Source organism: Cibotium barometz, chromosome 17, assembly GCF_041138505.1.
Source record: "Cibotium barometz isolate CiBa-2024 chromosome 17, ASM4113850v1, whole genome shotgun sequence".
In the NCBI taxonomy this organism is placed as follows: Eukaryota; Viridiplantae; Streptophyta; class Polypodiopsida; order Cyatheales; family Cibotiaceae; genus Cibotium; species Cibotium barometz.
The window spans coordinates 56,825,551-56,842,182 of NC_141062.1; positions in this window are offsets into that span (position 1 = coordinate 56,825,551).

Genomic DNA, 16,632 nt, shown 5'->3' on the forward strand with positions numbered 1-16,632 from the left:
CTAAGTGAGAAATTTTGAATTTTCCTTCCATCGAGTGAAGGAGTACATCCACTGAATCTTGGTGAACCTGTTTGTTTCTTGTGCATGTAAGTGCATGTCTTCTTTACCCTGGTCCACAATTTGGTTCAGCTTCTCCTCCTTGGTGGATGACATTGGTGGTGACGCACTCCCTTGTTCACTTGGTTGAACTGGTTTCTTTCTCCATACCAATTTTGGTGCTTCCTTAGCACTTGATTTAGCTGGGACTTGGTCCTATCTATGCTTATGGCTCTCTTCTGTTCTTTTGGAGGTACATGTGGAATTGGGTCTTGGATTGGTTTTTGGTGCCCATACTGTTTCATTTCCTTAATAGTAGCCATGTGGTGCTAGTAAGTCTTTTCGGACCCACCACTGTTAAATGCTGAGTTGTGTGCGGGCTTGCTTGGAAGACCTCTTTCTCTCTTGGGTTTGATTTCCGTGCTTCTTGCCTGTAGCATGGCTTTCCTGCCTTGATACCCCTGAGGTTTTGTTTGTATTATAGTATAATTGGGCTTGAAGCTGGGCTTTTGGAACCCACTGTTTTGTGACTAGATACCTTTGCTTTAGGTCTCTTGAAGAGGGATGATTTTTTGATGCGGATGCTTGTTTTGTTAAGCTCTCTCCTTTTCTTAGCATTGGATACTCCATGTCGCATGCCACTGCCTATTTTCCCTTATTCAATGGACTCCATAATGGCACGGTGATGGTGTCTTTGCCATCATTGATTTGTACTTCTCATTTTGCCCATTGGATGTGATAGTTGCTGGCACAAATCCAGGATCATCCAAGAAGCATCTCCTCTTCCATGGTTCTTGCAGGCACGACAAACACCTTCCCGACCAAGGGATTATTTTTGATTCAGATGTTTATATTCAAAAGTCCTATTATTTGTGTAACAGATGAATGCATACTATGAACCTGTGTATTAGTTACCTCTAGGGGGGTTTGTTTAAGGCTACCCATGTCTCATAGGAGATCAAGTTATGACTTGACCTTGTAGTATCAATTAATGTGATGCTTGTCGTGTGACTACCCTTTGTAGAGACTTTTACACTGAGTCATGCAGATTCAATATTCAGGTCATCTTTGTCAAGAAAGGTGAGTGAAGCCATGTTCACATGTAGCATTCTCCCTTGGAGTCTTTGTTTTTCTTTGGCTTCCCTCCCCTTGGATTCCTCTTGAGCTTGTTTGATCTTTTACTTGACTAGGTCTTTCCTTTGTTTTAGGAGATGCTCTTGTGTGAGCATTTCCTGGGTCAGGGGTCCATAATATTTCTTGAGTTTTCTTCCATTGATATACCCTTCCATTTTCACCCCTTTGATAGTTTCAATTTGGACTGATCCTTGAGGGGTGATTTTAGACACTCTAAAAGGCCCTAACCCTCTATATTTTAGTTTCTTTTTCTTGGTGCTTCCAACAACATACATGAGGACGAGGTCCCAAATTTCTAGTTCTTTATGTTTCAGGTTATGGTCAAACCAGTGTTTTCTCTGTGGTTTTTGGACCATAAGCCCATGCGATGCAATCAGCCAGGTTTCATCGAGTTTCTCCAAGTCAACCAACCTTAACACATTTTCTATGAGCCTTTCATGTATAGCAGTTTGTAGGCTTGGAAATAAAAATTCCATAAGCTAATTTACATCAATGCCATAAGCTAGATGAAAGGGAGTGTATCCCATCGCTACCTTATATGATGTATGATAGGCCCATAGTGCTGCAGTCAGCTTGTTCTCCCTATCAGTGTGACTGGCTTCTGAGGTTTTAGTCAGGATAGCACATAAAGTCTTGTTTGTGCTCTTTGCTTAGCCATTTGCCTATGGGTAATAAGGTGATGATTTGCGATGGACTACAAGGAATACTGTAAGTTTGTTCAATCACCTCATTAATAGAATGTGAACCCCGGTCATCACTGACTAATTCAAGTGTGCAGTCAAATCTGAAAATGATTTGTTCATATAGGAGTATGGCCATAGTTCAAGCATCAGCTCTTTTAGAGGCTCTCGCCTATGCCCACTTAGTGAAATAATGTGGCCGTGATCACACAATGGGCTTGTGAGATGGATGCGTTGCTGGACTAATGGGTCCAACAAAATCAATACCCCATTTCTTAAAGGGCTGTCTCACATTCACAGGGGTGAGTGGCATCCTGTCCTTTTGTTGTGGAACAACAAATTGTTGACATTCCTCGCATCTATTTATAAATTCTATGGCGTCCTTGAATAACGTAGGCCACCACAATCCTACTTGAACCACTTTGCGAGCTATAACTTCTCCAACAAAATGTCCTCCAACTATTCGTGAGTGTGCTTCTTCTAATATCGTGACAAACTCATCTTCTCGCACACATCTCCTAAAGATATTGTCCTTGCTTAGCTTATATAATTCTCTAGCAATTGATAAGGTGCGGCCAACTTAATAAGCCGACCCATTTTTATCCTTGTTCAAAGGTCAATCTTGAGGGAAACAATGAGCTAGATAGTCAAATATTTCCTCGCTCCACTCAAGCACCATGTCAAGTTTGAACAGACAAGCATCTAGGAGGTCATTGTCAATGCCGGTTAACAGGTTCTCCGTTTGGAATTCTAGACATATGGTTCGCCAAAACATGTTGTGTTCCTTTTCTCACCGCCGTGACCGTAAATCGAATTCCAAGAGTAGAAGCAACCATCATGTGATTCTTCTCATGGTTCAAGGCTTGTTCACCAGATATAATAGGGCCTGATGGTCCACAAGGAATACAAATTTGTTGGTCAGTAATGTCGGTATTTCTTTACAGCATGTACCATGGCCAACCCTTCACACTCAGTGGTGGTGTAGTTTATCTCTACATCATTCAATTGACAAGCAGACTGGGTAATCCAAGTTGAATTCCCTAGGTTGCACCAATACGCATCCTATAGCAAAGTTTTATCCATCAATGTGTACGTGGAATACAAGGTCCCAGTTGGGTGGTCTCAGGATTAGTGCACTAGCTAGTGCATTCTTCAACTTATCATAAGCCTCTTGGCATTCCTCAGTCCATTCAAAGACAATGAGTAGTCTATACAATAGCCTGGAAATTTCAACATAGAATATGATGAAGCGATAATACCCAACGTGGTGCATAAACCGTTGTACACCTTTGTAGTTGGTTGGTGGGTTTAATTCCAAACCAATTTTAGTTTGCTCTCATCAATGGAAATACCATTCTTAGATACAATGTGCTCTAAGATTACATCGTGCTTGACCCAGAATTGACACTTTAAAGGGTTTAAGGATATACGATATAATCGACCTCTCTCAAACACCTTTCTCAAGCAAGCCAAGTGTTTAGTCCACAATGTGAGTGTGCACACAAATCATCAATGAATACCTCCAGCCACTTTTGCAAGTAGTCCCTGAAGGCCGTGCCCATCAGTCATTTTTGAAAAGTTATGGGGGGGGCATTGGTGAGGCCAAAAGGCATAACCTTATAAGCATATGTCCCCCACATTGTATTAAAAGCCGTCTTGTGTTTGTCTTTTGGTGTTATGGACACCTAGTTACAACCTAAAAACCTGCCTAAGAAGCTATAGGCTTCTTCACTTGTTGCTACCTATTCTAATACATGCTTTGTATACGGTAGTGATGGACAGTGGTCTTTCATGGTGGCTGCATTGACCTTTTTGAGATCAACATAGACTCTCAATTTTCCATTCTTATTTGGCACAATCACGATTGGAAAAATCCAATCTGTGTGCAATGATGAGTTTATCAATTTCCTCCTTTACAATTGCTACATATTTTAAATTTATCTGATATGGGTTTTGCTTAGATGGTCTCAATCCTTCCATGATCAAAATAGTGTGTTGAACCACCTTGGGTGGTACACCCTTCATTTTTGTGTATATCCAAGAAAAATAGTCTTTGAATTCTTTTAAGAGAGCAATGAGCTCTTCTTCTTCATCCGCCCCAATTAAGTCTTTAGCAATGTAGACAGGTTTGGTATCCTCCCCTGGATCTGCAATGTCTACCTCCTTAACTTCCACGTTGGTCCATCATAAGATGTGGATTGGCCATTTTCCTTCTCTTTTGGCCATCAATTGGACCACCTTTCGTTCATCAATGGTGTATGTTTTGAAATGGTCTGGCACTGAGAGCAGGTCTAGCTTATCATCCTCCTCATCTTTTGTCCAAGTCATTGCCTTCTTTGCCTTGCGCTCGCAAAGCCTTATTTATTTTTCTACGTCATATCTTAAAGAGTTTTGGCATTTCCGACTCTTGTGGTGTAGCCGTCTCCTCTGGTTTTCCTTCCAGGTGTATCTTACTCAACTCCTCACCCTATTTCTTAGAAAACTTCTTGTGCACCTTAATGACCTCGAGATATCTTAGCCACTAGGCATCCATGGGTTTACTTCGTAATAGGGCATTTCTTCGAGCGACATGCCTCTCTTATTTATGCCATCTCCTAAGGCGTTGGGTATTGTGTGGCCTTGCAATCTAGCCCTTCTGTGCTTGAGGCTTCATCCTCTATTTCCTCTTCATTAGGTTGCACATCTATCTACCATGCGCATTAAGGTGGTAGGAATGTTTCCCGATTCAATGTATTGGGTTCCTCTGGGGGGCAACACATCTATAGTGGTAAGCACATGCATCTAGTTTTCACTAAAATCCGGAGGTGGAAGCGACGCGTACATTTTGGCCTCTTCCTTTTCCCATGCATTCTCCTCAATTGTTTGGTAGACTTATAAGGATGTATTTCATTCTGTGTGGTAACTAAATCATTTCCAAGAAATTTCCCTTCCATGAGGTATGCCTTCCACGTATGCAGATCAATTTTCTGAATCTGCGAATCCTTTCGAACATACACTTGATCTAACGCCCAATCATACGCCAACTTGGCTTCCCTCATGAAGGGTCTACCCAAAATAATGTCATATAAATTTGGCTGGCACAGAAAGTCCATTACAACAAAATCCTTTCGAACATACACTTGATCTAACACCCAATCATACACCAACTTGGCTTCCCTCATGAAGGGTCTACCCAAGATAATGTCATATGAATCCGGCTAGCATAGAAAGTCCATTACAACAAATGTATGATGGTAGCGGAATGAAAAGACCATAAGCCTAATGTTTTTCAATAGCCCTATTGGTCTTGAGGATGTTCCATCTGTCATCTTGACTATTAGATCTACTCTTTTCAATTCTGGTTTTCCCCAGTTTTCTTAACATTGTTTGGTAATAATGCTCACACTCGCACCTCCATCCAGGATAGGCACTGCTTGGTACCCGTTATGGTGGATTGGAATTGTGGCATTTGTATCATCACTCTCATAATACCGGCCCAATTGGTTGATAGGTATTTTGACAAATCTGGGTGTTCCTTCTTCCTCATGCACTAGGTTTTTCTCTGCCAAAGGTGATTGGCTCTCCTCTATAGTGGTCGTTGGATTCAATCTTCCCTCGACCCAGTCATTGACATATGCCCACAATTTTAGCGTGTTGTGTAATGGTCCTAGTGGCATTTTGACAGTTGTGGTGGACAATATGGCTACGAGATTGCCTATGTCTCTAGGTTCCCTGGCGAGTGAGGACTCCTTACACATGTTTGTCATGTATTCAATCCTAGGGAATGAATGGATTGACAAAACTTGATCTACTTCCTCAAGCATTCTTTCCATGAGGTCACTTTGAGTCCCTTCCTCAGACTATTCTAGAATTGGAGTAGGCACATCCAATCTCCCTTCCTCGGACTCTTCTGGAATTGGAGTAGGCACATCCAATCTCCTTTCCTTTAACAACTCATTTCTTGGATACACAATATCCCTAGCCTGGTCAGCCCTCAATTTGGCTTCATGATTGCATTAACACTCCTCAACTAGGGCCTTATCTTTTTTAAGCTTCCTTATTTCTTCCTCAGCATTTGGATATTCTCCAATCCCCTTAGGGGTTTCTGGTCTCTCCCTTGCAGTTTCTTGGGCATGCCCATCCTATTTTGGCACTTGGCCACCTTCTTCCTTTGGTTGGGTGGATCTGGTGTCAATGGTATCTTCTTCGAATCCATCCTGAATTATGACCATGGTATCACCTTTGCCCACCTTTTTCATTCTTCTCCTTCTCTCAGTCTTAGAGGTTGTAACACCTCCTAGGTTTTTCCCTTTGTTCACTTGTTTCGCTTGTGCTCGTTTTAGGACATTCAGTGGAGTAATATTCCCAGGCTGCACACTTATAGTCTTGATAGGGGCATGATTAGAAGTAGAAGCAGACCCACTGGCACGCGATATGGGTAGTCTTTGATCAATGACCAACACCATACTTAACACATGAAAGTGTAGGCATGACATTGGTATGTGCTGCGCGACTGGTTGTGTTTGGCCAGCATTAACCACATTCTTTAGATGACATTGGTATGTGCTGCGACTGGTTGGGTTTGGCCAGCATTAACCACATTCTTTAGAGGACACTCTGCTACTCGATGAGGTCCATTACAATGAAAACATTGTATGGGTCCCCTTCTCATAGTTAATTTTATGTCTTTTCCTTTCCATTGTACCGTAGTTTGAAACATTGGTACTACCGTGCTATTCTGTAAGACATAATACTCTGGTGTGATCTTCGTTGGCTCCTCGTAGTAGTCGTTACTGACTTTTACCTCGCCCATGATTTTGCCCTCATCTAAGGGCTCCTCAATCAACACCTGGTTGATTTTAGCCTGTGGTGGCTGTGGTGGTAGAATAGGTGACAGCAAAGGTGACATGTCCTGCATTCGAAACATCACTCTTGTTGGTAGGTAAGATGTATTTGGCTGCCCTGCAATCACATTGGTTTTTGCACTGGTGATGCTGGTAAGGCTAGCAGCACTCTAGGTGTGCTGGCAATTGTGCTAAGGGGGCTGGACCCTCAGATAAGGGGGCTGGTAAGGCTAGCAGCACTCTGGGTGTGCTAAGGGGGCTGGACCCTCAGATATCTGCACATGGCACATGGCAGTGTCATGGTTCCCCAATCTCTAACAGTGAGCACAATAGAGTAATTGCCTTGGTCTTAAGTGAGGGCATTCGGTGCTCGTGTGATTTTGTCTACAAATTGAGCACCAAATCAATTCTCTTTGGGGGGGTAGAGATGAGCATTTCCTGATGCTTATCTCCCATCCCTGACTTTTAACTTCTCCAAGATGACATTACTGAGTTCTTCCACTATCATTTCCAGCTTGCTTGCTCTTGGTTCCTTTGTCCTAATGACTAGAGACTCGCGATGTTGCCACTACTAAGCTGCCTTGGCATCTTCTGGTTATGCCAACTCAAGCATATTATCCTCATATTCAATTTCCAGCTTATTTCAAGTATCTAGAGTAGTTGGTCGGGCTTATTTCAAGTATCTAGAGTAGTTGGTCAGGCTAACACTAGATAATCATGCATCTTATGATCTCAAACTCCTCTATGGAAACAAGGCAATAACTGATTCATCAGTTAGCCTTTCTCTCAACTTGCATCTTGAATTCAAGTGCTTGAGCCAAGAAACATAATCTCGCATGGACTCATTTTTTTTGCTTGATATTGTGGAGTTAAGCTACAAGATCCATCTATCACCACTTCGAGCGAAGCTCGATATGAACACATTCTTAAGCCGTGAAGTTGACTTTGTCCTCCGGCTTTAAGGTTCGATACCATTGGTGAGACTTCCCTTCTAGGATCAAAGAAAAAGCATGTATCATAGTTACATCGCTCACTAGCCCACAAGTTTCACGCGTAGATTCAAAGACCTCTATATATTAGATCGGGTCCCCATCTCGCCGTCGCCGGCGAGAATTTTGCACAAGCTTTGAAATGATATGTGGCTTCATCTAGGATGGTTTGGATTCCAAGGAATGCCTAGTTCCCTAACCATACCTTGGTCCATTTTCGTGGCCATATTCAGCAGATCCCCCTTTGTGACTGTGTTTAGATCTGCATTGTGATTTACAATTAGCCTCCGAGGAGCTACCCTCCTCCCTAGACCACGTCCTCTTCCTGGATAGGTTCTTCTATTCAATTCAGGTCTAGGTTCGGGTAATTCCTCATCGCCTGGCTCATTGTTAGCGGCCTCAGCCTACCTTTGTTGGATTAGGAGTTCAATGCTCTGCAAGAACGTGGAATCATTGATCATTTCTTGTATATCCTCTCTTGTATAGAGATGATCCTCACCTCTTGTAGGTGCCCCAAGTAGATTGTCCTCCTCTTGTTGTGTTTCAAGGCTTTCGTTAACCTTTGGTTCCTCATTGATGGGTTCTAGTATTCCCATCCACATGCTATCACAGCGGCATTTCTAGATGTTTTTGGTTCTTTGCCACATGGTCAAAACGGATTCAAATTCTCTATTTCCCTCTATTCTTCCCTTGTTCTTCGTGTATCGAGCTCTTGTTTTCTTACGCTCAATAGCCACAATTATCGCTCTAACCTCAGCCCTCTTCAAGTCTGTTTCCATTTCCTTCAATGTGGGGAAGAAGACTTGACCTGTCCTGGCACTTTCCTTATCCCTTCTAACCCTGGGGGTCATCCCACTTATCCTAACTGTGTTAGCATTCCTAGGGCTAGAAGGTTGGGTTGATAAATCCGGTCTTGGACCATGTCCTGCGCTTGTTGCTATCGGGCCCATGCCCGCAGATTGCGCTTCATCTTCTGTGCCGTGTTGGAGACCCAAAAATCCCCTGGCCATATCAAAGATTCTGCTGGATCTCTCTCTCTCTCTCTCTCTCTCTCTCTCTCTCTCTCTCTCTCTCTCTCTCTCTCTCTCTCTCTCTCTCTCTCTCTCATGTTGTTGATATCTCACACCAATTGATACATCTCTCTCAAAAAACAATGCCATGGTAGGAGGTTTAGCTCAATAAGAATCGCAAATAAAGTCACATGTATAATATACAAGCTGCAGCAGGTAGTGTCACTACATCAGCACATGCCTTCCCGTCCTTCTCCCAGGTGATGCTTAGAGAGACTAGAAGAATGTTAATCAAACCTTATGGCCCAGTGTATAGTGGCTGAGTAACTACATCATGACTTTACCTTACCTGTAGCATATGCCTGCTAAAGAGATAGGCAACATCCACCCCTTGGCTTAACTACTCCAACCATTTCACCTGGTTTTCTCGTGAAATCGTAGATCTTCGTGAAACAGCAGACAATGGTTCACGTCATGAAGTAGCAGACTATAGTTCACGTCATGAACTGTGTTTCACGCTGCGACAACTTATGTTTCACGTTTTAATGTTCCAATGGTGAAATTAGGGTACTCTCTTACCACGCTGGTCGGACCACCCTTAATTCATGAACTAGCACTCCGTGAAATATTATTTTGTAAACTGCTAATCCGTGAACTGGCAAGTCTCCATGAACTAGCAGATGGCATTTCATGTCATGAAGTAGCAGGCTATAGTTCACGTCGTGAAATAGATAGCACTTCACGCCGTGAAACAGAGTGTTGCTCATGTCGTGAAGTGATTCGCTGCTATTTCACGAGATAAGATTTTTTTGTTGTGTTAGATGTATCAAGATAAGACACCCTAATTTTAGTAAGGTAATCTCGAGATTCCCAGCGCTGATTTGCGAAAATTGTTTCATGCCATGAAGTAGATGGTTCACAATGTGAACTGTTTGTTTCCTACACTTTCATGTGTTTACAGTTGCGCGTCGGACAGAATAATGGTTAGAGAGTAATTTTCCTATCCAAATGATCCAGAAAGGTTGTGCCAAGGATTAGGAATGCAATGCAAGTCATGAACACAACCAATGACTCCTTGTTTTTATAGTTTTCATGATTTTTAGAAAAAAACAATACAATGCGTGTCACCAATTGCTAGCTCATGTTGTAGGAATTGGTGATGAAAAACAACAAAATTTAAAGTAAAACTAAGCTTAACTTTCCTCTAGGTACTACCAAGTACTCACCCACACTTCCAACACATGATTTTCCACAACTATTGTAATTCCTTCTCTACCACTCATACCTTATCTACATAGTTTCTTCACAATGCACCTTCCAAATGCAAAGAAAATAGTGAATCTTGCATAATGGGAGCTGGATCTCTAAGAGGATGGAAGAAACAATGGTGTTTCCCCGGCAAACGGCACTAAAAATTATGGACTACCACACCTCTCAAGAGAGAACTCTTCCCATTCATAATCGAAAGAAGCAATAGACAACAACTATCATTGGATAGTTACCAATGCTTCAAGCTCACATCCCTTGAGGCTCCCCAAGCTCACTTTTGGAAGCTTCACTCCTCCAATCTCCACATCCACACTGTCACTACAGAGTCACTCTCACCACAACGCGAGGCAATCTACCTCTCACTCTCCCACACACATACATAGAAGAGGAACATGCACTAGAGTACATTCTCACTCACAAGACAAAGCAAGAGATCTCGAAGGGGGATTGTGTTCTTTCATTATGAGAAATTACCTTTTATACATCTGACCCTTATTCACACTTGGACGCCCAAAACTTACTAACTAAGGCCTTGGGTGGTCAGTACCTCAAAATGTATAACTTTTATAGTGCCTTTACATAACACTTATTAATGTCCTCAATTGGAAGAGCATCTTTGTTAATCCAAAATTGGATTAACAACGTGCGATGCATGTGATGACATTGTGAGTGAATCCAATTAATTATGTTTCACATAACAATAAATAATTGACAGTGAATCTAGATAATGTTTACCATTTGTCGTTATTATTTTTGTGAGTGAATCTAAAGTAATTATGATCTACCATTACGGACTCTCTTTGAGTAGAGATCATAAGTTCTGGACAACAAGGTGAACATTGAACAAGATTATCCAATTGTGCATATGTGTGCAAAATAATTAATTGTGTATGATTTGGCCCATTGTACATATGTTAAGCAAGGTTTATTTTCGAAAAGATACTTTAAAAAGCATTGGACTATGATTCAATTTTGTAAAAGCCCAATTTTGAAAAAGCTATGCTATTTATAACTCCAAGGGCTAAATTTATGAAACATGATCTAAATACCGCTGTGGGAGAGGAGCCACACACATCAGGGGGAGGGAAGGATTACACCTAATTTTATGTTCTTTGATTTTTATGCTCTTGAGTTATACTATGGTGTCTATGGTTTATTTTCTTTATTTATTAATTTGTGATATATTCAAATCTCCATGTACCAAAAATCCTATAACATTAGCACTACTCACTCATGATGATTTCACTTAAGTATCACCTACCTTAGATTAGTCATGTTAATTGTGTTGTCATTAGAATAGGATTAGCATCTCGTTTTTTCATTAGGAGAGGTTGATCCTTGATTGTCAACAGACTATGATGAGAGAATTTTAAATGGAGGTAGAGATGGTGTGATTTACCAACCCACTACTAGGCATACCTTGCTCCCAAAAATACTAGAAGTATTAGCACCAAATGGATTGGGTGCTAGGATCCAGCTGAAGGTTAGATTCCCTCAAAATGGGGTTGAAGAGGCAACTTGCCCAAAAATTCTAACTACAACATATGCATATGCAGTAGCTCTACTACCAACCCGTTGTTACACATGGTCCTTTCTCTCTTCAGCGTCGACATCATTTCATCACTCTCAATTATTAGGGGCACATGTGCGATGCACATGTGCTCCGACCCCCTATAAAAATCCATGAGCATACGATGGATTATGAGGAGCTTAGGCCTCAGGTCGAATCAAAATGACATACCTCGGCCTATATGCCAAGGATCTGGATGGATCAGTCATCCAATAGGACATAAAGACAGATCAAGTATAGTGCATGAGGGTAGTGATAACTTCATTGAGGTGAGACCTTGTAGGAGAGGCATGAATAAGCACACATATAACATGGATTTTGAGAGCTTTGCATTCAACTTAGGTATTTTCATAGATCCAGTGATTATGGAGGCACCATTGATGGAGGCATACCATACCTATGATGATACATCAGTTTTTGGTCCAGGCCTTGACTTGGATTATGAGGCATTCTTTTGTGATGCTCGTGGATGCCTATGCATTGATGAGGATATAATTTATTGGGCATTCACCTTTGGTTATATTGGAGTTCATCTTAAGAGCCTTGTGTTTATTGATGCGACACACCATCACGACACATTCGTCTTTGACCTTGGTGGATATGTAGACCATGATCTTGGTGGCATATCTCATGGATTTCTATTCTATGTAGGCATCCTTGGTGACCACCTTGTGACGGTGGGGTGGCGTTACTTCATATTTGATCTAGGGTGGTCGTTGCACGCTCGTGAGTTAGGGTGATACGACTTACCCTTTTGAGCCAGGAGGCACGAGATCCATGTCTATAATTAGACAACTCCTTGGCTTCACATTTTACTCAAGAGGATGCATTGTTAGTCTCATCATTGGCATTACTTGCTTTACTCTACATTCCTTTCCATTTTATCCGAGAGGGGTCATACGTCCTTTTACGATATTAACATTTAGTTATAGATGTAATTTTTGACTTTGTATATAGCTTATTATATGTGTTTGTTGTGCACGACCACCCTTCAATTTCGAGGATGAAATCATTGTAGGAGGGGATGGTTTGTAACAAAGCTATTTTCCACTAGCACATGTACATACTGGGATTCAGGTACATAAGCTTTGGGCATGGGCTAGTGTGGACACATTTTAGGGTAAGTGGCTATATAAGTCACTTGGTGGACAACTATTGTACCTTTTGACACCTCTTATGATGCTTTATGCCCTTTTGACATCCCTTTATAACCTTTATGACATTACACCTTAGATGTTCATCTTTTTTGAGGCTAATCAAGATTAATCTAGGCTAAGCTAGGTTAATCTAGCTGTACCTTTCTTTCAATAATAGATAATAGGGATCCCAAATTTTTTTTACATTAATTAGATTGGTGAATGGAGACAACCTTAGGCAACCTTAGGGATGATTTTTTAAAAAAACTTTAGGGTGTGGGGACCTTGAGGTTGACACGTTGATGGTCTAGAGAGTTCATTGGGAAAAAGAGAAGAAGAAAATGCATGAATATTCCAAACCACCTCGAAGAGAGAGAGAGAGAGAGAGAGAGAGAGAGAGAGAGAGAGAGAAGATTGGGCTTGTATGTTTATTGCCTAAAGTTTCATCCCCAATTAATCCACGTCAATGGAGACCAATCACATTGATGGGGGCCATTTATAAGATATTTGCAAAGGTCTTGACCAACAGGTTGCAAACGATTTCTTCCTACTTTGATTCATCCAAGGTAATATGGATTTTTTAAAGGTCAAAATATTTTGCATAATATACTGAATGTACAAAGTGGAATTGATTATGCAAGGGCTTCAATGATCATGTTAGTTGAATGTACAAAGTGGAATTGATTATGCAAGGGCTTCGAGGCAAGAGGTGGTTATGATTCAACTAGATATTGAAAAGGCTTATGATCATGTTAGTTGGTCTTTTCTTTCATAGCTTATGCAGGCTATGGAATTTGGCCCTCACATGTCTTCTTTGATTTATAATATTAGCCAACATCATCATGCAGTGGCTAGGCTTATGTTAATGGTGGGTGATTGAGCCCATTCATTTGACGAGATCAGTCAGGTAGGGATGCCCACTTAGCCCTCCTTGTTTGCAATTATTACACATCCAATCTTATCTCGACTGGATAAGCTGGTGGAGGACAGTGAAGTTGTAGGGCTTACTCTTCCAAGTGGAGAGAAGATGGTTGGCCAAGCATTGGCAGATGATTCTTTCATGTTCCTTAAGGCTCAAAGAGATAATGTTCAGAAGGCTATGGCTGTTTGGGATACCTTTGGTCTTGCTTTAGGGTTATACATTAATATGCAGAAATCTGCTCTGATAAGCTATACCGAGAGCGATTTGCTTGGTTTGAGATGGAATGGACAAGTCATATAAAGGGAATGCATCACACGCCACTTGTGTTATCCGATTGGAGTTGATGTTATTTCACAGGCTTTGTTGGCATGGATTTTTGCAAGGATAAATGATAAGTTTGTGTATTGAAAATCTCAGGGTTGGCCTATGAATGTTCGGCTCAAAGTGGCACAATCCATTACGATTAGCATGATATCTTTTTTCTTGCCTTTATTGCATTCGACGGGCAAAGCTTTGCATCTGATACGATAGTAAATTAGATTTGTGATATGGAAAAGAGCAAGAAATAAGCCAGGGCAGACGTGGATTTCTTGGGAGCATGTTACTACTCCGAAGAGGAGTGGAGGGGTAGCCCTATTAGATGTCAGATTACATATGGTCACTAGGAGATGGCCTTTATTGCAAGATATGTGTGTATCTCAAGAGCCATGGGTGGTAATGGCTAAGGCCCTCATAGAGGAGGTCGCACTTGTGCATGGTAATATCAGGATTAATGGTACATGGTGGGATGTAGTGAATGGTTCCCAACAGGTTCGCGTGGTGGCTTCACCTCTCCTTTCTCATTTGATGATCTCATGGAAGGAGGTGTTGCCACACACTAAATGAAACCTTCAGATAAGCCGTTGCAATTGAATTCTATGGTAGGTGAGGTGTTGGCTACTTCACGACTTTTGGAGTGGCCTAACAAACTTGTTGAGCGACCAAAATTTAATAGAATGGCTCAATTGGGACTACTAAGAATTATGGATGCTTTGTTGCCACGTAAAGGCCGCTTATTGTCTTTTCGAAAAATTCGTCAATATTTTTGGGTTCCACGTGGATATGTACAGTTATGGGAGAAGGTGAGGGCAAGACTTACACTATTTGGTGATATTCCTAAGTTGGAGGATCAGCAACCTTGGTTAGATTGGGCATTTCGAAAGCCTCGGGACATTGTCCAGTGTACAACAAACCAAGTGTACCATATGATGGTGGAATATAGATCATTGAGAAGGCTAATAGGATATGGAACATAAATAAAAGTAGGGCATGGTTGTAAGATTCCTCCCTTCAGCTTTTGAGGTGTAAAGGTGTAAGAACCTCCCCTTCTGTTCTTGTAATTATTCCCCTCTCTAAAATAGAAGAAAGATCTTGTTTTACCCGATTTTGGCCTAGAGAGAGATGATCCAAAATTGAAATATCCTTGGATATAAAAATCCTCCTAGTGTCTAAAATGGATTCCCCTGAAACAGAAGTTCAAAATGAACTTTCCAATGTGCATTAGGAATTAATTGAAAATGTGTATAAGGGACCTTAGCCTAAGGGTCTACATTTTCAGAAATTTTTAGATTATGGTCCAATTAAGGTTCCAATGGGCCAATTGGATTAATCCAAGTGTTGGGATGAGATACATCCAAAAGAATAAAATAAAATACCCAAAAATGAGTAAATGCTCACATAAGATGAAGAGTTGGCTGAGTACAAGGTTTATTAGTTAAAAACTAATAAAATACCCAAAAATGAGTAAATGATCACATAAGATGAAGAGTTGACTGAGTACAAGGTTTATTAGTTAAAAATACCCAAAAATTAGTAAATGCTCACATAAGATGAAGAGTTGACTGAGTACAAGGTTTTGTTAGTTAAAAATTTTGAGATATTACTAAAAAAGTGAGATATTTTAGAATAATGATGCATTTTTGACACCTTGGTAAGGAAAGGGGAACTCTTGAGGTAGACGCCTCTTTCACATGTGTGGAAGGATTTTTAATTCAAAAAATTTGTGATATTTTTATCTCTCCTCTCTCCTGGATCAAACCAAATCAAAAAGGGAGCCAAACTGGTCCAAAACTTGTCCAAATTGAGTCAAACTGAACTTGGAAAATTCTAGAACCCAGTTGGACTTTGTTAGTGGCCTCCCTCACCTATAAATAGACCCTTAGTCTTTTGTAAAAAAATATTGGAGCTATACCATGCCAGTATTATATTAAAATAATCATATTTTTTATTATCCCTTAAATTTTCCTCTCTCTTGGGAGCTTGGAGCTCTCTCTCTCTACAATAACTCTTGGAGTTTCTCTTCTCCTCTTGGTGGACCAATTGATTGGTTGGGGGCTTCACTGCCTGCTAATAGAGAATCAAGACAAACTTGGAGGTAAAATCAAATTTTATGATTTTTTTCTAATTTTCTCAATAACTTTCTTCTTCTCAACCCCTCTCAAGCTTGAGAAGATTTCTAAATAATTGTTTTAATTTAAATCAAGCTTTCTCTAAAGTCTTAATGTCTAATTAAGAGAAAGTTAATCTTTATGCTTATTTGTAATGCTTTCTTTAAGTAAATCTCTCTCTCTAAAAGAATAGCCATCCCTTGAAAAAGGATGCTTCTCAAAAATGATAGTCTCATAATTCAAAGCTAAACTCTAGACTTGATAAGCTAGAGATTAAGAAAATTATATTTTTATGATTTCGTGTTAACAAAATAATGGTTATTTCTTTTAGATTATTTATAAGTAGTTAAAAACTACTTTGATTGATTCTAAATGAGAAATAGATTATCCTATCAATTTAAAAAAAGAGAAATAATGGAATGAGCTTAATCTAATGGGATAATCATAATTAAGTTTGTGATTATGATCAAAATTATGATTTAAATTCATAGTTTAAATTTAAGCATAAAAGAGGAACTACTATCATATTTTCATTACAAGCTTTTATTCTTTAGAAAAAAATTAAGAATTATCAGTAATAGCAAAACGAAGCTATGATAAAATTTTTAGAAAATAATACATATCTTATTTTTATGCA